At 34.1% G+C, this 23,758-nt stretch overlaps 1 long non-coding RNA gene across 1 annotated transcript in view; it reads right to left on the bottom strand.

The window, feature by feature from the left end:
* Positions 1-5,496: 5,496 nt before the first annotated feature.
* Positions 5,497-23,758, bottom strand: part of LOC106993759 (uncharacterized) — a 41,454-nt gene continuing 23,192 nt past the window's right edge. The window contains exon 3 of the long non-coding RNA XR_013405057.1: positions 5,497-5,613. This is a non-coding gene — a long non-coding RNA (uncharacterized LOC106993759). The remainder of the gene's footprint in view (positions 5,614-23,758) is intronic.

The following is a 23,758-nucleotide window of genomic DNA, read 5'->3' on the forward strand; positions in this document are numbered from 1 at the left end:
GTAATTTTCATTGGCTCTTATTTTCTGTTATATTTGCACTATAATGTTAGATATTCTATATACCTGAGATTCGGTATAAGACTGACTTATTCATGTGCAATAAATTCTTTGTCTTTCTTTTTTGGGGACAGGGGAGTAGCTAGGTCTATAGCCTGAACTAGGGATGTGTATCACCAACCCTGGACAATTTTTTTTTTATTTTGTTTTGTTTTTGTTTTTGTTTTTTCAGCTTTTGTAGAGACTGGATCTTGCTGTGTTTCCCAAACTGTTCTTGGCTTCAAGTGACCCTTCCGCCTCGCCCTCCCAAAGTGCTGGGATGATAGACATGAATCACTGTGCCTGACCCAAGTGGAATAAACTCTAACATTAAGTGGTGAGTATTTAGTTGGTGGCTGATCTTAAGCAGTTAATTTACTAGTAAATATTTACCTAATAAAATAATTTTTCTTCTTAAAATACCTTGCAGTTCTAGAAACTTGGTTAATGCATGGTTAGATAATGGGAATGACTGTATTTGGAAGTTCTTGCTTTTATTTAATAGCAGCAAAATTGATGTATTTTTGTGTATGGCTCAGAATATTTTCCTAAGCAATGTAGGACACTTTGGTGTTGTGTGTTTATGGATGCATATATATTTAGTAATATCATGTGTATATACTTAGGTCCTGTCCAATTGCCAAAATCTGTTAAATAGCTAACCAGACTCTTAAATGTCACCTTTATAAAATGGTAATGTATATATCCTGTGAAATATGATCCTTAGGTAGAATTCTAGCTTTAATGAATTCCAACATTAATCCCATATGACTCATCTGTCAGGAAGTGTAAAAATCAAAACTGCTCCTTTTGTTGCCTTTCACTCACTGTGAAAACAGAGCAAAGAACAGTCCCTTTGGCACATTCATCAAAACTGTGATCAGGCTGATTAAAATGCAGATATACTGGAGCTTGTCTTTTATCTGTAGTCCAACAGTGATATCTGATTTATTTGAATCTCATTAACACTCTGTTTCCATGCCTTCTTTACTATTGTTTGCTGCTGTTACCAGCATCTAATTAAACAAGCACAACTGGGAATTTTGCACGCACATTTACTCTATATGTTTCTCTGATATTATCTGAAACCTGTCTTCCTACCAGTAATGTACTCCTCAGGCGTGGGATGAGGGCAGAATGGTAATTTGGTGTTGTTCTGCACCATATTACATTTGTGTGAGGAATCATAGGATCTTATAAATTTTTTAATTGAAAAATACCCTCTATCTGGAATTTGCTTTCATTTCGTATAAAGAACTTGCCACTTGGTTTAAAGGCTTTTGATATCTTAATGGCAAAGCCTGCGTTTCACAGAATATTTATTTATTATTGGTCTGATTTCTATGGTGATAAAATGGTGTGTTTCATTTTTATTGCACACATTTTCACTATTCTGTTTTCTGTATAGTTTTTCCTATTCTAGTAGTTCAGACTCTGGGAAAATCCGGTTTCCTAGGTGTCATCTTTTAAAGCCCCATTCGCTTTACATCGCTTGAGGCTTCTCAATTACTCTACTACATCATGTTTTACAGACATTTCTCTTTTACTCTTTCTGAAAATAATCAGTTAGTCCCTCACACTTGCATACAAAAAGATGAAAAGTAGCAAAGAAAAATAGAAGTAAATCAAAGAATATGAAATTATTTTAAATCACAATCAACTTCATTCCATGTTAATTTTTATCCTAAAGAATTTCAAATGCAAATCTTTGAGAATTCACGTAATGTCCTCTGTATTAGCTTCATGCTGCATAGTAGTTGACACAGTGCCATGAACAGCAAGAAATATATTGTTTATTTTTGTGATTCTATCCCACTACCCACCTTATTAAAAATAATTAAATTCAAGCCTCATAATTGTGAAAGCAATTCGAATATATTCATATTTCAATTACTGTGATGGTGTAAATCCAAATTACACCATCTGATGCCTCTAGAGGGAACAATATGAACAAAAAGAGAACATTTACATTACATATATTTTGAAAGGTTAAAAAGGGGCAATGTAATTACCGTGCTTCCTAACTGAAAGTTAACTATGTATAACACACACCAAGTGTTAGTAACCATTACCCTACTTTATGTTATCTGAGTGAACTTGCATATTTCAATAATTCTCCTCACACTTTTTACTTAGAGATGTCATGTGTATCTGTATCTGATATTGGCCACTTGCAAGAACTTTAATCATATTCTGAAGATGAAAACCTAGCATCTAGTGGTGAGAGTGTAGAGAATGGACATTCTAATATATTATTTGTGGGGCCAACATTTCGGGGGGAAGATTTTAGTATGAATTATGCTTGCCGTATTCAGAATAACAATACTATGAATCTAGCTACAGAAATAGTAGCTTGAGCACATAAATACGTATTAATCTATATACACACCTGTGTACAACTTATTGAAACATATATTGTAACAGAAAAATACCAATAACAATCTAAATAACCATGATAAATGGCTATTCCACTATTTGTAGAGGAATAGAATAAAATACTAAGCAACATTTCCACAAAAAATAGAGGTAGAACTATATGTACTGAACATGGAATCTGTCCATAATATTTTTGTGAATAAAAAAAGTTATTTAAGTATTATGACTTACATGATTTTATTATGGAAAATTGCATGTGCAAGTATGTATATTTATAAAATAAAATGTACTTCTGTGAGCCGGGCAAGGCTACCTGTGGGATGAGTGTATAATGAGAATCTTGAGCAACAAGGATAGGAATTTTCTTTTCCAAATTTGTGTAAATTAGGAAAAATTGTATAATTAAGAAGAAAAATGGAAGATTTTAGATTATTTGCAGCCCTTTCCAAAAAGATTATTTTGTTCTAACTTACAATTAATAATACTTTCCAATCAGGCTTTCTTGGGGACAGTTAATGGTGCAAAACTTTCAGCCTTGCATGTGAATGTCATTGTTATTGGTGATCATCGACAAGGCAAACACATCTCAGTCTCTTTCCTTGGAATTCTGATTCAACTAAGAATAAAGCTTGTTTCAATACAATATATTATTATTATTATTTCTTTCCTTTCTATAACAGTTAGTAAAGTCTAGGCTACAAAGAAAACATTTTTTCCTGAGGACATTCAAGGAATATTTTTTCCATACTGTTGGGTTGCTCTTTCCAAGGTAATTGTGTCTTCTATATAGTCAGAACTGGGTGACTGCATATCCACATGAAGGAGAGAAAGCCCAAAGAGACATTTCCTATAGATAGAAGAGGCCCTTTAGTGAGTGCGTATTTTATTTCTACTCTCATTTACTGAGTGATAACTAGGTCACATGGCCACACCGAGACAAAAGAAGTGTGTATGTGTGTGTGTGTCTGTATGTGTCTGTGTGTGTGTGTTTGTATCCTGGCCCATACACTGCCTATAGACAATCATTTAATGTGTTTTGTGTGTATGCTTATATTTGAAGGTGTTAAAAAATGTGCATTATTTGTGTCAAAATGTCTATCAATGTGTTAGAGTGAAGGACAGTGTGTTTGAATTAAGTGCCGGCTGCCCCAGCATGAAAAAGTACGTGTCTTCTGTCCCTTAGAAAAATAATATTATAAATATTAATAAATAATGAATTTTCTTCCACCTTTGTGGGCCATATCAATTGAAATTTTGCAAAATACACCAGTGTTCTATCTCATACTCTAATATGTTTAGTTTCTTCAAAGTTGGGATAATGTTGTCAAATTAATTGGAACCTTCAACCAAAATATCAGTTTTACAAATCTACTCACAAGTGCCCTAATAGTGGCTCTCAGCCAGACACGCTTTGAATGATGTTAGTATGATATATCACACTATTATAAAATTACTCATATTTTGGAAGAAGAAAAATAAAATTAAGGCTCTGGTCATTTTCTTTTAATTTTGAAAGGCACCGTCCCAGGCTTCTTTATATGAATATGTATATATTTTCAGATTTTTATAACTTATATGTCTGTGCCAGGAAGTGATAGAGTCTAAAGTTTGTGGATACTAATATTTCTTAAACACAACAAGCAGTATTTTCTCCAAGATTAATGTAATTCATTTTTATTTCTGCCTAGCATTTTAGCATTTCACTTTCTTTAATGTCATGTATGTAATTACTTTTAACAAGGGCTATCTAATTTAGGTCATTTCCCAGTGATGCATCAGTAAGCATAAATTGCTATTCAATTGTGTCAGCTTTCATCTCTGAGTCGATGACCCACAGAACTACCATATTACAAATGTAAAATGATTCTGTTAACACACAGTGATTTTCTAGTTTCCTTAATCATTAAAAAGAGAGAGAAAGAGCATTTAATATATTTCCTTCGTTCTACTCGGCTAACCCATCAAACTGTCTATTTCAGGGCCAAATTTCTTGTCACTCTCTACAATGTCTACTGTGCATTCACATCTCAATTATTTGTCACTAAGCTTCTATCCTGATAGATATCCCCAAACTACTCTTTCAAAGATCACTGTTTAGTTAACAAACACTTTGACCCTTTTTCATTCTCAATCTTAGCATAAAGTCAATTTTTGAGATAATGTAGGTAAGTGGTTACATCATATTCATACAGCCTAAGATTCAAACTCCAACTTTGTTAATTTCTGAATAGTTGCCCTTAGGAAACTCTGAGACTTACTACTTTGTGCAACTAATGCTTCTATTTTAAAGAGATGTTCTGAACTTTAAATGAGATAAGGTACTTACTTAGTAAAGGGTCTAGTGCATATTAATGACAGCTGTTAATACTAGACATGACATCTCTTTTTAATATTTCTGAACTCTCATTTTCTGTGAAATATGCGACACTAGTTCTCACTCCACCTCCCAGATTACTCCTTTTTAATCTCTTTGGTCATCATTCCTTTCTCCCATTTCTTATGTTTGCATATTTCTCATTTTTTTTTTTTTTTTTTTTTGTTCACTGGCACTCCTGGTTCATCTTATCCTCTTTTTGGGAACAAAAACTTACTTCTCAATTCTACTAATTTAAATCCTGAAATATAATTCTCTAGACATATGTATTCTCTTAATGTCACCTCTAAAATGTCACATTATCTTCAAGATATTTCTAAATATATTTCTGATAACTCAACCTCAGTATATTCCATTTGAATTCATTCTGTTTTCTAAACCTCTTCTAACTATCCTTAGATTTCAGTGTTTCTTTTATACTCACAGTCATTCAAACTTTTGGATCTGTTACACAGTTCTTCCACAGGTAATCATATGATGAATGATGCGGCATGAATATCGCATTTAGTCCAACCCCATGTATATCCTTCTGTTTCCACTGTGCCTTGCTAACACTGAGGCCCTTAATAACTTTCAGCCTCTTATACATCTTTTTGCATCGATGCCAGATGAAACCTCTCAACTCGAAGCACAAAGATTCAGGGGTTTCCCACTCATTAATTTTCCCACTCATTAATTAATGTATAAGTTCAGCCATAGTTCAGTCTTACCTATGTTATCATCAGTAACTGGCTTTCAATATTGATAATTCTGGGAGGCTGAGGCAGGAGGGTTGTTTGAGCCCAGAAGTTCAAAGCCAGCTGGGGCACCATGGCAAGACTCCATTCCTACAAAAAACATAAATAAATAAACAAATAAAATTAGCTGGGCCTCGTGAAATGCACCCATAGTGCCAGCTACTCAGGAGGCTGAGGTGGGAGGATTGCTTGAGCCCAGGAGTTTGAAACTGCAGTAAGCTATGGTTGTGCCACTGCACTCTAGCTTATGCAATAAAGCTAAACCTCATCTCAAAAAATGTGTGTATTGATAACTGGAAATAGGTTAAATGAAAAAACATAAAATAATTTCAGATGAAAAGGAGAAGGATGACTTGATTAGAAATTATCTTATATGAAGATCTTGGCAATGCTTTACCTAGATAGGAAAGGTCATAAGTGGTATACCAACATCTGTATAAAATACAGAATATAAGAAAGCATACAGTTAGTGAAAGTGTACTATCCAGATGTAACACTGAGAAAACCATAAAAATTACAGAAGAATAGTTTGTGAAATGAAGTAAAACTTTTAAAATGATCAAAGATATTGTCACCCTCCAAAGTTATGATATTTTCTTCCCTGAAAGTAATCAATTAGAATAAATATGAACAAGGTCAGTAAAATACTTGTCTGGCAGGTTTGTGCCATTTTTCTTTGGTTAAGAAATCACACCAATTTTATTCATATTAGTAGGAGCTAAGAATCCTTTGCTGGCCATGCTTCAATTTTAAATATCAATTAAGGTTACTGATAGTCATTTTGACTTTTGAAAGAATTGACTGAAGGAAATAAAGGCAATTATAAGTAGCTCTGCATGATGTGGTCCATATATCTATTTTTTGGCCACTGTTTTGTTTTGAATGTTGTTCATAAATAGTGCAGGTGGAAAGAGGATCCGATTATGGGAACTGATAGATGTAGTTATAAATATGTTTATTTCACCCTAATTACATGAGTTGAATATTCTTCATGAATATTCATAATAAATAATATTAAAGATGGAGCATTGAAAATGGAAAGAACGAAATTAGTATTTCACCTTTCAAAGTCCCTGATTAAAGTGTAAATTCACCAGGAGGCTTATATCTTAAACTGTGTCAGCTAACACCTTAGGCTTCAGCTATCATCTTAATTATCAGCTAACACTTTCACAGGGACTGGTAGACATGTGCAGCCTGCCCTTGGGAGCCCAGGAAAGAAAAGGTGAGATGTTAGGAGAGACAAACAAGGCTGAGTCTGGAGACATGCCAAAGACTGAGAAACCTACTGCACCATTTTCTTGGAGCCAGCTTGAGATCTGTAATACATTGCTCTCTTAAGAATTATTCCTCAGATATCAGAAGTAAGTACAGCAGGAAAGCATTTTGTTTTGTCACCCCAACCTACTTTTGTCACTTTCTTTACTTCTGTTCACCTGTAGAGGGAAGTGGTCTTTGGTAAGACAGTGACAGATAATTATTCTTAGTTTGCTGTGAGGGAAGGGCCCTATTAGGAGAAAAGCCTGGTTGATGCTCCATTGTAAAGAATTTTAAATACTTTGCAATGGTGTTTATGATAGTGGCAGGACATAGACAAATCCTAGGCAGACAGGGGTGAGTGACCATTGAAACAACACTTTCAAGCCAAAGAGAGTTTAAAGCCTAGCTGCAAGTCCCAGGCAAATCCAAGGACTGGATTGAGAACCTCTCTTCCCATTTGGTGCACTTTCCTCTGATTGATTCCCACCCTTCACCTATTTTATATATACCTACCCTTCTCTAATTAATTTTTTACAATGTTGTGCCCACTTTTGAGTGGTGCCTTTGTTTTAACTATTTTTTGCATAGTCACAAGCCAATCATCATGCACTCCCCTATTCTGAGCCCATAAAAGCCCCAGACCCAGCCACACTGGAAGAGAAACCACCTGACTTTGGATCCCTTCTCCACGAAGAGCTGTTCCATTACTCAGTAAAATTCTTCTCCACCTCCCTCACTCTTTGGTTGTCAGCATATCCTCATTCTTCTTGGATGGGGGACAAGAATTCAGGACCCAACAAATGTGGGTACTCAGACAGCTATAACATTGTGGTCACCTGTTCTCCTCCAGAGGAGGGCAGCCACTCTACACCATGGGAAGCAATGGCAGGGCTGAGCCAGCCTTGGAGCTCTGGGCCAGAGCAGGGCAAGAGGCTGACTGTGCTAACATGCCACTGTCTATCAGGCTGTGGATGGTAAAACTAAAAGAGTTAATTAGCATGTTGTAACACCCCTCCAGTCTCTTTGGGGTCATGTGCACCCCTGCCTGGGTGCCATCACATTCCTTTTGGGGAAACATGCCTGGTCCAGCAGCAAGTCCTGCATGGAGTTCATCACTGTGCTGGCATTTCGAACAGCTGACTGGACCCTGCACTTGCTCTTTCACACACCACCACCTGCCAGGGGCTGAGCACACAGTTGCAGTAGCTGTAAGAGCCATGGGCTGGAGCACAAGCTGGACGCGGCCCGGTGGGTGGGGTAGACAGGGCACCTCCTGCTGCGAGCTTGGCAAAGGGGCTGGGAAAAATCCTGCATCATTTGTTTTACCATAAAGAAATCTCTGAATACTCTTCAGGCTCAAAAAACACCACCACGAATGTAAAAACATTATAGCCAACTACCAGAATACAGTAAGAACTGGTAGGAGAGGAAGTCAGAACACAGGACAAAAGAGATTTCTATTTAAATGACAATAGAACCAAAAGGAGCAAGATGAGGAAGAAGAGACTGTCTGATATTCATCCCAATGGAGCTACACGTGGATTTAATGTGGTGAAATTTTTCAAATATACCTACTTCTGTCTTCCCAAAACTGCCTTTGTACCTGTCTAAAAGTAAAGTAACTATTTTTGGTAAAAAATATGTGACCTGTCAACCTGAAGGAAGAAAGCATGGCAACACTGTTATAGAGCATTTATTTGGTCCAAGGTTGGCAGCTGCAGCCTGTGAAATGTTTCCATGTTGCCTTGGGAGTGCTCCATCAGGCCTTCCTTACAAGCATGTTTTTAAAGGAAAAAAGGGGACAATGAGTGGGCTGATGCAAAGTTGTTTGACAGGAATTCTAACTGGGCACAGAAATAACAATGATGTGATTGGATACACATTGTTGAACCATGGAGTACAAGCTTATGGTGTCCAGTATATGGCATTTTATGGCTACTTAGTGTCAGTCTAGAACCCAAGAAGCAAGTGGCTTCAAGAGGTAACTATTTAGCTCAAGAGGGAAGTGTGATGTGGACTGCTTCTGCATTTCAATGTCTCTCTGAGCCTGACAACTAAAGGGTGCTGACTTTCCTCACATAAAAGTTTTTTCTCTCAATCCCATTATGCAGATGCTGTGGCTGTGGGGTATAACTGTAGTGTCGTATATACAAGCTTTCATCTGACTTATTTTAGTTTGTCATATTTATTTTTGGCATCATCTTTATATTAAGGTATAATTTAGTTAAAGTTAAATATGTAGATCTGGGTTTTGAGAAATATATGCATTCATGAAACTCACCTCCAGAACATTCTGTAATCATTCTTCTCATTTAATCCCAAAAAGCAATCACTGTGTCAGAGGTGTTTGAACCAGAGTGACTCCATCTTGATTAAGAGCTGGGTAAAATAAGGCTGAGACCTGCTAGGCTGCATTCCCAGGAGGTTAAGGCATCCTGAGTCACAGGATGATATAGGGGGTAAGCACAAGATTCAGGTCACAAAGACCTTGCTAATAAAACAGCATGTGGTAAAGAAGCTGGCCAGATCCCACCCAAGCCAAGATGGTGATGAAAGTGACCTCTGGTCACCCTCACTGCTCATTTTACACTAATGCATTAGCATGCTAAGAGACACTCCCACCAGCACCATGACAGCTTACAAATGCCATGGCAATGTCAGGAAGTTACCATATATGGTCTAAAAAGGGGAGCAACCCTCAGTTCCAGGAATTGCCCACCCCTTTCCCAGAAAACTCATGAATAATTCATACATTGTTTCCCATATAATCAACAATTAATAAATTTAAGCAACTGAGCAGTCCATGCTGCTGCTCTGTCTAAGGAGTAGCCATATTTTTTTGTTTTAAATTCTCGAATAAACTTGCTTTCACTTTACACTGTGGATCTACCTCAAATTCTTTCTTGCATCAGATCTGAGAGCTCTGTCATGGGGTCTGGATCAGGACTCCTTTCCAGTAACAACTGTTCTCATTTTCTTCAACATCTGTTAGTTTTGCTGGTTTCACAAATTTATATAAATAGAATTATACTGTATATATACATTTGTGCCTGACTTCTTTCTCTCAGGAGAGTTAAAAAATCGTTAGAATTTCATAGCTTTGTTCTATCAGCAATGGTTTTTTTGTTTGTTTCGTTGGTTGATTGGTTGGTTGTTTTTGTTTTCAGCTGCCGAGCAGTATTCTATTCTATGGATAAACCACAATTTGTTTATCTGTTATCTTTTTCACAGGCATTTGGGTTATTTTCAGTTTTATTCTATTATCAATAAAACTTTTGAGAACATTTACATGCAAGTTGTTTTCTCGGACATTTTTTGTCATTTCTTTTGGCTATAAATACAAAAAGTGTAGAATTTCTGAGTCACAGTGGAAGAATTTATTTGATTTTATGAAAACAAAATGTGTACTGGTTTCCAAAGTGTTTATGTTATTTTACACATTCACTAGCAAAGTATGAGAGTTTCAGTTGTCCCAGATTCCCACTGACAATTGACATTATCAGTCTTCTTAAATTTAGCACTCCATTGGGTACGATTGCCTCCCACTGGAACTATATTTGTTTGAAATAATTACTTTTTTTCAATGTGTAGCATAAGTCTTGGTTTGTACTCTTATGAACACTTAGTGTTCATGCAATGTCATAAGTGATTCAGTTTTGAATTATTAATGATTTTAGAAGTTACAAACATATTAGGCACATTCTTGTTACTGGTACATAGAAGCTAAACATTTAAAAATTTTTAAAAATTGATGAGGGGTGATTAGAATGGAAGGTGACAGGCAAAAAAAAAAAAAAAAAAAAAAAAACACTGCAAGGGTAAGATCTGGAAAGATAAAGATCACAAATCCAATTTGTAACATGATTGTTTTTAAGAACATTTGGGAAAACTTAGGAATATATAAAGTAAAAAATTGCCAATATGAGTGTGGCGATTATATAAATAAGTTTGTAATTCCCCTTGTTTATGTTCTTAAGTAGTTGGCATCAATTATATAAAATGATATTTCATACTATATATTATAGAATTAGGTTGAGAATATTTATCTATTACTTTGAAAATATATACTTTTGTAAGAAAATAATATGTTAATGATGTTGAAGTTAGAAAATTTCACAACAATATTTGGGATTTTTCCCTTCATACTTGCTATTTATTGAAAATACCATATTATTTGAAATAGCAAATGCCTAAGTTAATGCAGAATTTCTGAACTCCACCTATGACTTCTAATTATTAAGGTACACCTAATGCCTTTAGGATTTCGATCATTTATAATACTCAAAATTAAGAAGTAGATAGCTTTTAATTCAGAATTTTGGATTCCTGAGAGAGAAAGCCTGGAATTAAATCTTGTCTTTTTCGCTAGGAATGTAAACATAGATAATATTATTATATAATGTTTCTCTATTTCCCTGCTTCAAAGAATTGCTATGACAACTAAATGAGTTAATAATTTTAACGTGCGGCCAGGCGCCATTGCTAACACCTGTAATTCCAGCACTTTGAGAGGCCAAGGCAGGTGGATCAGCTGAGGTCAGGAGTTCGAGACCTCAGGAGGTCAGGAGTTTGAGCCTGGCCAACATGGTGAAACCCCGTCTCTACTAAAAATACAAAAATTAGCAGGGTATTGTGGTGCATGCCTGTAATCCCAGTTACTCTGGAGGCTGAGGCAGGAGAATCACTTGTACCTGGGAGGCAGGAGGTTGCAGTGAGACAAGATTGTGCCATTGCACTCCAGCCTGGATGACACAGCGAGACTCCATCTCAAAAATAAATAAATAAATAAATAAAATTTTAAAGTGCTTAAAACAGTGTTTCACAGAAGCCAATAAATGTGTCTAGTAAATGTGATAACAATAATTTTGAACTCCACCATTTACTGTACTTTTGGTAAAAAGCAAGAGTTGTTCAAAGATATTGCAATCATTTTTATGATTTCCAAAAAATATTATTATCATGTCAGAAACTACTATAATTTACAATATTCTTTTTGATTCTCACCCCTTATTAGACTAAAAAAAAGTACATAAAATAATAATAAAGCTAGCATTTAGTGACCACTTTCTGTGTGCTTAGGACATTTTAAATCTCTTAACTATCCTATGAGATGACATCCATTAGCCCCATTTTAGATGTGAAGAAGCTGAAACATAGAAAGACAAATTACTTTGCCAAAGTCATATAGTGATAATGTCAAAAGCAAATCTAAGTTGTATGACTCTGAATCTTAAACCATGTACACTGACCCTCCAACTGCCATTTTCAAACAACTGATATTCAAATTCTAACAGTGACTGGTAAATAATATTGGTAAAGTAAGAAAAAAAAAAGTAGAGCTTAGAAGTTTTCTTTTACTTACAAGTCTTTATGTACTCCCAAGTTCAAAGAAGCAGTACTTTACAGACAAAAATCCCAAATAAAAGACAGGGAGAGTTGGAAATGATTCTCCCAATTATTTGACCCATTTTATTAACATAAATCATGGTAGGTAGTAGATGTGCAATAAATTATTAAATGTATGAGTAAATAATAAGTAAAACCCTCAAGGAACTTTTCCCCAGACTTTTATAGAACCTGGTCTCAATTAAGACATACTACAAATGTATAACAAATGTTGTTGAGTCAAAAAATTTTTAACACTATGTATAGATTCAACAATAAAATAAAGTTGAGATTATTAGGAAATTGTTCATCCAGTCTGGGTTTGATTTCCATCTTTACAGTAATAACTCTAGTGAAAATTTACATTTCACTTTTTCTACTTTACCTTTTGTAAAATAGGATTATTATCCTGTGTGAACTCCTTCTCCCACCTCCAAAAAGAATGATGAAAGTACTGACCAAGCACTTAGAAAATGCTATTAGTTACATTTAGTTTACAGTAACAATGAGAAAATATTTCTCATACTATGGAAATTATAATTATTGAGAAATCTGTAAAATTTTTAAGATACTTTATAATTAATGTTGATTTAAAGAAAAGAATAATGAATATTCATAGTACATTGGAATTTTATAGTATTTGTTTCATTCTTTACAAGCAATATATTATTAACTAAAAACATAAAAGATGAAACTATATATGATATGACCAATGTGCTTTTAATATCATTTGAAAAGATTAATTACATTATGATAAATTAAAAGATAAATAATTTATTTTTTACTCCTGGGTTTTTCTTTTAAATGAATATGTAAGGATGTCCAAAATGAATGATTTGATTATTTCCCATAATCATTCTTAATTTGAAAGAACATTTCATTTTTTGCTACTGATCTACAATTCTCTATTCCTAGTACAAAGTTTCAAGGTAAGCCAACATTAGTGTAGACCTGTAGGGTGTAATGCTTAATGTTGTCTTTAAAATATATTTTCTTGAAATTATATTTTATATAGACAGATAGATAGATAAATAGATATATTTATCTTTCTATATAAATAGATATATCTATCCATATATATATCTATAGATAAATAAAGATATATCTATCTATAGATAGATAGATAATTAGATCTATCTACCTATATTTACCTTATGGTGCCCATTAAAAGATACAGATGAATATCTATGCAAATAAAATCTTGTAGACTTTTTCTTTTCTTTTCTTTTTTTTAACCAATAGCAACACCAAGATCTAGCTAGGTGGTCAATCATAACCACCTAATTCAAATACAGTCTATCCACTTTATCCACAGTTCCTCTTTCCATGGTTTCAGTTACCCATGGTCAACTGTGGTCTGAAAATAGGTAAGTACAGTACAATAAGATATTCTGAGAGAAAGAAACCACATTTACATAACTTTTATTATAGCATATTATTATAATTGTTCTGTTTTATTGTTATTTTGTTAATCTCTTACTGTGTTTAATTTAAAACTAAATTTTAACATAGGTATGTATGTATTTAAAAAATAATATATTTAGGCTTTGGTACTATCCACAGTTTGGCATCCACTGGGGTTCTTGGGACAAATCCCTCTTAGATAAGGAGAGACTACTGTATATGACTGTGGTAAAATCCTAAAATGTCTCCTCTAGATTTCTCACTAGAATCCAGAGAACTGGGAGTATGATGAGAGATCATCCTCTGATTATGCCAGGTGACATGGCAAAATGAACTTTCTGCAGATGATTTGAAAGTCACTAATCAGTTAACTTTGATTCAATCAAAAGAAAGATTATTTGGATAAACCTAATCTATTCACATAAACCTTTTAACAGCAGTGATACTGCTGCAGTGGAGGTCAAAGAGATTAGAAACAAAGGAAAAACTCAACCTGTCCTCCTTAATTTGAATATGGAGGTCAGTGGCCTGTAGAGGCAGAGAGAGCTCCTGACCGACCTCCAGCAAGGAAATGGGGTTTTAGTCCTCCAAATGCCAACAAACAAACTCTACAAAAACCCAGTGAAATTGGAAACAGATTTGTTTTCTGAGCCTCTATAAAAAAAGCCCAGCAGATGATGCTGACTATGGTGTTGTGAGTACCTAAGCATAGAACAGACTATAAATTTGTGTCATTATGTAGCTAAGCTTGTGTTAATTTGTTACTCAGTAATAGATAGATGTTTATCAAAAATATATTTACAAAGTAATACCTGCTTTCTACCTTTTGTCCTAATTAATCCTATTAAGGATAAAGTACTAATGACTTTGAAAATTATTATGTAAATTAACATTGCAATCTCTCGATCTTGCTTTTTAAGGTCAGTAAGAGCACATACTGCATCTACCATTATTACTTCTCATATGCCTGATATATATCCTGATATATCTCCTAATTGCTCAATAATTGGATAAACTTACACAAGTACTTTAAATCAATTTTTATAATCTAATCATTTAATACTACAAGAAAGTTTCTCAAGTGCCCACATCAAATTCCTACAGGAAGTCAACAATGCATAAGAATCTGATATTATCCTCAATTAATCTACAACCCCAAAATGCGATTCATTATTTACTAAGTAGATCTTCACAGATGAACCTATAGGATGTTTCTAATCTTTATACTTTCAGAAAGTACAAGATTGATCCTTCCACACTGTACAAATACACCTGTTGCAATTGCCCAGCCCTAGAATTATAGAGCCCCAGTGTTCATGCGTTTTAATTTTGATGGATCTTGCCAAATTACACTCCAAAATAATTGCCAGGTATATAAAAATGGTTTCTGATCCTGTCATTATTTATTACTTCACAGTGAGATTGAATATTTCATGTTGATTTTCCTTTACAGTTTCCATTTTCTCTTGTCTCTTTAAAAATGATTTTTAAAAACACGTGGAAAGTCAAAGAAATTCTTTGCCTACTTATATGTTGTTTATATTTCTTAACTTTGTTGAATGTTTGCTATATATATATTTTCAAATTTTGTGTAAATACATTTGCCCTTTTTAACAAAGGCTTTAGTTTTGTATTTTATACACTCCTGAGTTTTTTCTTAACTCAAGGATTCAAATTGAACATGAAAACTGCTGAGGATGGACAGAGAAACTCCCTATGTATTGGAAAATCACTACCCAGAGCTATATTAATGTTGAATATACATAAAATCTGGAAAACCTTGAGGCAATTATCAAATGCAAAATACATCTCCAAATTTTCTTGACCATATTTTTTATGTCTTAGTTTTTAAATTTTAGTTTTTCAGAAACAAATTTTAATTTCAATTATAACTAGTAGTGATTCCATGAATGATCACTTTGTACACAGGAAAAGTAGTTGTAATATTCAATAATCAGCAATCTGTACTGTATCAATACAAATTGTGAAAAACTCAGTCATCTGTCTACCAATGAAATGATAAGGTGAAGGAAATACTAGTAACTCAATCCTGCTATATGTATGTCACTGAGGGAGTGCAAGAAGGCAGGTATGTTTTAGCCAAAGTATAAAGAATGAGTACACAAGGAAGAGGAGGAGGGGAGGGTCACAGGTGTTACAGTTTCCATTTTCCAGGAAAACCTTGGTAGTTTGCTTGGAGAAATTTAGGGATTGAAAGTATTGTGAAACTCCATTGTTTTCTCTTTTATTTCTAACTACAGATAGCGTTTGATATGTTTAAGATGGGGATTTATTACTAGTGAGCTCTAATAAATGGGAGTTTTTGTTTCTGTTTTGTTTTTTAACTGCTCACTAACCATAATATCTATTTCTAGTGGAAATGAATATCTTGAAGAATATATGATATATTTGCGAGTAAAGCTAAAGAGAAAAATGAGGGGAGTTTTTAAAAGGGGAAACACCAAAATCCTTTCAAAAAAGGATTTTTTTTTTCATATAGAGTATGATTTTCCTGAAAGCAATCTGTTCCCAAGGTTTTCTTTCTTTACTAAATCTAGGAGCAGCACAAATAGGTCCTTCTGTGCTACTGGATGATGAAATCAGAGCTCTCAAAGTCACCAATGTTTCAGGACTAATGGGAGTCATTGAAACTAGAAATCTTGAGGAGTATGAGGTCAGTACTTGTCCTGAGCTATCCTGGCCTGTGTAAAAGGGATTCAAGGATAAAACGAGTAATTCTAGTGGTGTTTGTGAGATCAGAAAGATAATAGTGGCCTATCTAACTACAGCCTGACTGGAAGTCTAAGCTGTTTCTAGAAAAAGTGGCCAAAGTCAGTCAATATTATACAAAGCAGATGCAGGGTAAATTGGCAAGAATGTCACATATAGGAAACTAAACTCAGCATAAAATAACATGCTATAATTGCCAGGATGAAGCAAAGTGTACAATAGTAATACCAGCCTCAGTATGAGGCATAAAAATGTTCTAAGGTTACTAGACAGTTACATTACAATTATCAATAATAGCTTAATATTTGGAAATGTTAAGCAATTATCCCCTGATTTCTTATTTACCTGTTGACTTTTCTCCCAAATACATCAGTTATTCTCCAAGATATTCATTGCCACTAGAAAGAGGTATCATGGTAAGCGAGCAGTTAAAACAATAATAACAACAGCAAAAAAATACCCTCGAATTTCCAAGGTTTAGTTCACAGTAATACTAAGTACAAAAGAAAAAAATACCTGAAACCTCTAAAACAGACCAACCACTCTTACAACAAGATAGAATCACCGTGGGATAATTAGACAAGAAGGATGCAAGGCATTATTAGGTATTGGCTCTGAGAGAAATTAGATTATACCTGGCTTTACTGAACTCCTCTAAAGGTAGCATAGCAAAGAAGCAGTTGAGTATTGCTTGTGCTATGTAGATTGCTCTAGAAGTTGTAGTGTGAAATGAGATTAAAAGCAGCCTTTGAGGAAGGAAAGAGATGCTACAATAATGTCCATAGGGACCAAAACTAGAATGTCAGAGGTGACCAGTGGAAGCCAACATGGACTGATGATCACATGTAAGTGTATTTACACATGCATTTATAAGAACCTCTCCCCTTGCCCTGACTCCACACACCAACAACTTGCATCCAGTTCGGAGCAACAGAGATGTGCTGAACTGCCATGTTGGCTAAGTCAATGTTTCCGCCACCTAAAATAATAGGGTTCAAAACATAACTGTAGGTAAATTATATAAAACATTAAATTTTAAAAAATATTGTATTTTCTGCATCCCTAATACACATTTTTTTGAGACAGAGTCTCACTCTTTTGCCCAGGCTGGGGTGCAGTGCCACTATCTCAGCTCACTGTAATCTCTGGCTCCCAGGTTCACTTGATTCTCCTGCCTCAGCCTCCTAATATCTGGAATTACAGGTACACATCTCCATGCTCAGCTAATCTTTTATTTTCTTATTTTTTTCATATTTTTTGTAGAGATAGGGTTTTGTCATGTTGCCCAGGCTGGTCTCAAACTCCTGGGATCAAGCAATGCCCCTGCCTCCGCCTCTCAAAGTGCTGGGATTGTAGGCATGAGTCACCATACCTGGGCCCTAATATGCAATCTTAATAAAAAATTTTTTAAACTGTGTACATGTAAAGTGACTCAGAGAATCCCTTGAGTCAAATAGAACAAAACAGTTGTGAGACAATAAAATATGTAATGCAGGATAATAAAAAAAAAAGGAAGAGACAGTAGAAACAGGACTCAGACCTTCATTCACCTGCTAGTGGCTGGAAATTGTGTTGGCCACATTATGACGATGGATTAATGATCAAAGAAAGATGTGCATTATCTTCACAGTAATTAGTTATACATGAAATGAATTAGTTATATCTACACCTGTTATTTGCCTGACAATTCCTCAAGTAGTTCACAAATGGTCTTGCTAGGTCTTCCAAAAGAATTTTGTTCAGTTTATTCATTTTTTATTCAAAAAACATTTACTGAGAATCAAATACTATGTGAGGTACTGAATAAGATAAAAAAGAGAATTGGCTTCTTCTCTCATGAGGCTTATAGTCCATATTGGAGATACACGGTAAGCAAGTATTTGCTTGAGTCAGTTTTACCTGTCAACCATGATAAGTGCTAATAAATAATACAAAGTAAACAAGCAGGCATGTAAGAGGAGGATCTGCCAGTCCTGGAGGTGGGACAGAAATTAGTGGTGATGGTGAGTGAAGTATCCCTTAGGATAATGATGTTTAAACTGAAACCTTAAAAGATAGAGTCATTAACCAGATGGGTGAGATAGAAAAAGAGAGAAAATATTTAAGACAGAGAGATCGGTGTATATTTAATTTCTGATTTTAAATGTTCATTATTAATATTAAAACCACTATACAGTAATCCCCTCAAACTGGCAGGAGATATTTTCCAAGACACCCAGTGGATGCCTGAGATTGAGGGTAGTGTGTGGAACACTATACACACTATGTTTTTTTCTATATATACCTACCTATGATAAAGTTTAATGTATAAATGAGTCACAGTAAGATATTAACAATAACTAATAATATAATATAATAATTGTACCATAATAAAGGTTATGTAAATGTGGTCTTTTTTTCTCTCTCTCTGTTAAAATACCTTATACCATACTCGCATATTTTCAGATTGTGGTTAACCACAGGAACTGAAACCGTGAAAAGCAAAACCACTGTACCTACTAAATTAAGAGGACTATAATCAGTGTAACTCTAGGGAGATCCTGATATCCTTACTTAAAAGATTTACCTAAAACCAAATAATCAATAGTTATAAATAGTAGTGTACTTTAAACTAGGTTTTTTGACCTATAAAGGGTCCTTATTACAATATATATAATCACTTAAATATATTTACGTATCTGCAAAAATATTTAAGACCAATAAAAATGAGAGAAAACCTGAATGTGAGATTAATTAGATACAGAAGGCTAGATTTTGCCTAACAACAGGAAAATCTGGAGACATCTAAACTTAATAAGGTTAATTTTTTTAAATCATGCAATTTAAACTCACATCATGTAGTGTTAACTCACATGTTTACAGCATATGCCCTCTTGTAGCTATAGAGAAGCAATGAGTTTAGAACTTAGGTTGCAAAGGCATATACTAAAACTGAAAGCTGCAGGATGGCCTACATTGTTAATAGCACTCACATAATGAATTGTAAAGCTGATCTCCAAATGTTTTGGGGCTGAATACTTTGCAGCAATATTTCTAGTTGAGAAGCTAATAGGAAAAATTCAATTAAAAAAAAAAAAAAGCTTGTGACTTGAAGTACTGGGATATATTACATCAGCTTTCATTTCTCACATTTGTTTTCTGCCTGGGAAATTTTCATTTTTCCATCAACGATTACCTTTGGTGCTACCTTATAAAAAGCAACTAATCCAATGGTTCCCAACAGATCTAATACTTCTCCTTGGTTCTATTGCTCTGTATAAATGTTTAAATTGAAGTCCTTAACTTCCAGAATCAAAAATTTTTAATATATTTTAATTGCCTCATTTTTTGCAAACATCTCAAGAACAGGAAAGTGCAGTTTTATTTGTTTCCATAAATACCCAAAACTAAGTAATATATGCATAATTTATATTTTGTGAATAATTGGCTAACTACTCAAATACTTTTTTGATTATAAAATTAGCCTACAATGTTAGATGTAGTTTAAAAAACAAGTGTGGCTTAGGCATTCTCTGACCTTTGGAGGAATCCTCATTTGTATGTATGGATATTTTTGAGGGGAAGATACATGTCCTTAGTACCATAGCTGAAATGTAGAAGATATCACAATTCAGGCCTGATCAATTAGATCCATCAATTTGTGAGACTGACCTTTCAAAAAATAACTCAGACTCGTGAGAGCATCTAGGGGATGAGGCTATTTTTGTGGTGTGGCTTCTTTGTGTCTATAAAACATTCTACTGGGATTTTGAGTGAAATTGTATTACATTTATGTAATTTAGGAAAAACTCCCAGCAATAATAAATTACATTTTGCATCCATAAATGTAACATATATGTAATTATTTTATGTATTATTAAGCATTGCCCAAATTTTTATATTGTTTTTCAATAAAAATCTTGTACTTCATCTGTTAAATTATTAAAAATATAATTTGTTGGCCAAGCACAGTGTCTCATACCTGTAATCTCAGCACTGTGCACTGACAGGCCAAGATGGGAGGATTGCTTGAGCCCGGGAGTTTGAGACCAACCCAGACAACATAGTGAGACCCCCATCTCTACAACAATAAAACAATTAGCTGGGCATGGTGGCCCAAGACTGTGGTTCCAACTGCTCAGGAGGCTGAGGTGGGAGGATCACTTGAACCTGGGAAGTTGAGGCTGCAGTGAGCTGTGATTGCACCACTACACTCCAACCCGGGCAACAGAGCAAGACCCTGTCTTAAAAAATATATGCATACATATAATTTGTTAATACGTTTATCTTTTTAATTTTTCATTTTTTACCGTCAAGTACAAGTGTTAAGTTTTGTGTTTTCATCTTATAACCATCAAAATTCATAATTTTCTTCTGAGAATCACTTGAAGAGATTCCCTTACAAGGTATCTATCAAAACTACAAAATTAGCATTGAACAAAACTATTATCTAATTTGTAAACTGTACTTACGTTTTGCCAGTTGTTCAAATAATTTCTTTTAGAGTAATAGAAAATCTGTGATCATGAATTGCATTCAGTTTTTTGACATGTTTCTTTAGACACATTTAGTACAGAAATGTTCCTAAATTTTTCCTATAAATTTCATGAATTTGCCATTTCTGAACAGGACAAACTATACATTTTATAAGAGTTCCTTCAATTTGGTTTGTCTAATATTTCCTCATGTGTAAATACCAGTTGTACATTTTTTGGCAGGAATACCAAAGAAGGGATGCTGGGCTTGCCTCAGTGCATCATATCAGGAGCTACACTCTGTTGATTATTCCCATTATTGACAATGTTTAACCTTAATGATTTGGTCTAGGTAATGAGGGCCAGGTTTCCTCACTGTGGTTACATCACTATTTCACACTTTGTAAATAGCAAATGTCTTGTGGGCAGACACTTTTAAGACATATGTAAGTATTTTGTTACTCGGCAAATATTTATTGAATCAATTATTGTTGTTGCCAAATTATGATTTCCTCTCTCCATCATTTTTTCTTCTTGATTAGTTGACAATGTACTGGAAGAAATCACTTTCTCCTCCTTCCTTTGTTTGTTTCACTCATTCATTTACTTTTTTGCATTATTATGGATTTATTGATTCTTATTTTATTCAACTGGTTATTTTTTTTTTAGTTTTACATGTTTTTTCATGCTCAGATTTTCCCAGATTTGTCCAATAGGTCAAAATTTCCCAGACTTGACATCTTCAGGTTAACTTGTTTCTTTTTTACATGTGTTGCCATTCTTTCAGCAGTTCACCTCTTTGGAAAAAGAAAATGCCCCAGACTAATTTTATGCATTTTTCTGCCTTAGCTGGGCAATAAGCCATTTATCTAAGGAACTCTGGCTCCTCTGGGGAGAACAGTATTCAATAAGCAAAATGTCAGTCTTAATTGAGTTCACTCTTACTAAGGTATCATTGCATCCAGACCCTCTCAATGAACAGAATTAGGAAGTAAAATATAAATGTATACTCACATTCATGTGTCCATAAATGTGTGCATGCACAGACATATAGGCACACTCAGGGCCAACAAGTTTACATTGTTTAGGGATTTGTAAATTGACAGCTTATACCTAATCAAACTTGTAGACAGCCTATTCTGCCTAAATAATAAATGGAGCATTAAAAAAAATATACTAAAGCTATCTACCTGAGCTCTACTGAAGTAAAGATTATGCAATAGTTGGTGGTTCATAATCTGGAAATAAAGCTTATTTTATGAAACTAATAAAGCTCAGTAACTCTGAGTGGAAGTCTTTATGTACCCCAAATCTTGCCTGTGACTGATTTTCTTTCCTTGCTATACCATAGCCTTTACCTCTGTGAAAGTCCTGCATATTTATGCTCTCTGGAGTCTGGTGATTCGTTTCAGCCATCCAATATATGTAATCTTTGCAACATATATTCACCTAAATAAATCTATATTCAGTTCTATATTATACTATCTAAAAATACACAGACAAATCATCAGGTTATACTGATAACTTCAATCCCAATCTAGCAGCACCCCAAACGTGTTGCTATCCTTTGTCCTTTCCCTACTCTAAGAGTAAGAAACCATGATCCAAAAAAAATTTACTTTTTTGCTCAAATTTTGAATGTACAAAAAGTGTTTTCAGAAAAATGTACTAATTAGAGTTTCTTATCTATTTCAGTTCTTTGTTGCCTTTTTCATAAAGATGTGTAATTCTAATACTGTATTCAAAAGTTACTTGAGTTAATGCTGTTTTTAATCCTACAAAAATGTGGTTTTGTTACTCATTTGATATCTAGGTTTGTTCATTTGAGTCTATATTAAATTTTGGGGATTTTCATTCCATCCTTGCTGATAGTATTTCTTTATTTATCTATATATCTCTGTATTCATTTATTTGTGAGAATGTGAAAACTTAAAAAGGTTTGAAAATGCAGGACTGTGTAAAAAGAGATATTCAAAGAAGTATTATCTTCTTTGATTCCCCAGATCCTTTCCATCCCATTTCTACCTGCACTCTAAAGGTAATCAACTTCATTAATCTCTATGTTACCTATTCTGAGAGTTTTTTTGGTTCAAAATTGCAGATATATATGCATGTTCTTATTTCTCCTTTTTTTCTCACACAAAAAGTAGGAAGCAATATATTAGGCGTAAGCAAACATTTTCTGTAAAGGTCCAGATAAGAAGCAGTTTAGGCTCATTAGGCTAAGAAGCAAATCAATGATATGTAGATGCTGATGTAATAAGAGAGAAAGAAATGCAAAAATTGTAATTGATAAAATTATAAATACATATAAAATTTTATTGTATATATTAAACTTGCATACAATTTGTTTGCAATACATGTCTACTAAGTAGAAGAATGGTATTGTTTGGACAGATGTTTTTCAATTAAGGTTCAAAGTTAGCATTTCTATTAAATAAATTTCAAAACAACTTCATCTGTTACTTCTGATCTGTAATCGCATTTAACATAGGTCATCTTTGAACATGTCTTTGCTCATAGATAAATTCTGCTATCAATCTATGAGCATATGGTTTTAATTGAGAATATTTACCATTTAGAGGACATTTATAGACATATTAAGCTCTTCTATTGTTGTGTATATCATTTAGCATACCATCACATTGCAGATCCATCACTTCCAAATGAATATTAGGTAGAGGCTCCTCAATTACACAGTTAAGTGGATTGAGAAATATGGAAATTGTATTTGCACTTGCATTGATGTCTGAAAAATGTTGCTGGAATGTAATTTAAACTTTGAAAATATATTTGCTGCATTTATTGTGGGAGTGGAAATTTTGCATCTTGTTTTAACTTTGACAGCATGGAAAGTGTATTAAGGACTTAGACATCATTTGTAATTCAAACAGCAGTAATCTCTGTCAAAATGACACTGTCACAGTGTAAGTTTCACACATGAACACTGTTTTACCTTATGATTTTAGATTAAATTCACTAAGAAATGTTATCAATATGTG

Source organism: Macaca mulatta, chromosome 15, assembly GCF_049350105.2.
Source record: "Macaca mulatta isolate MMU2019108-1 chromosome 15, T2T-MMU8v2.0, whole genome shotgun sequence".
NCBI classification, from domain to species: domain Eukaryota; kingdom Metazoa; phylum Chordata; class Mammalia; order Primates; family Cercopithecidae; genus Macaca; species Macaca mulatta.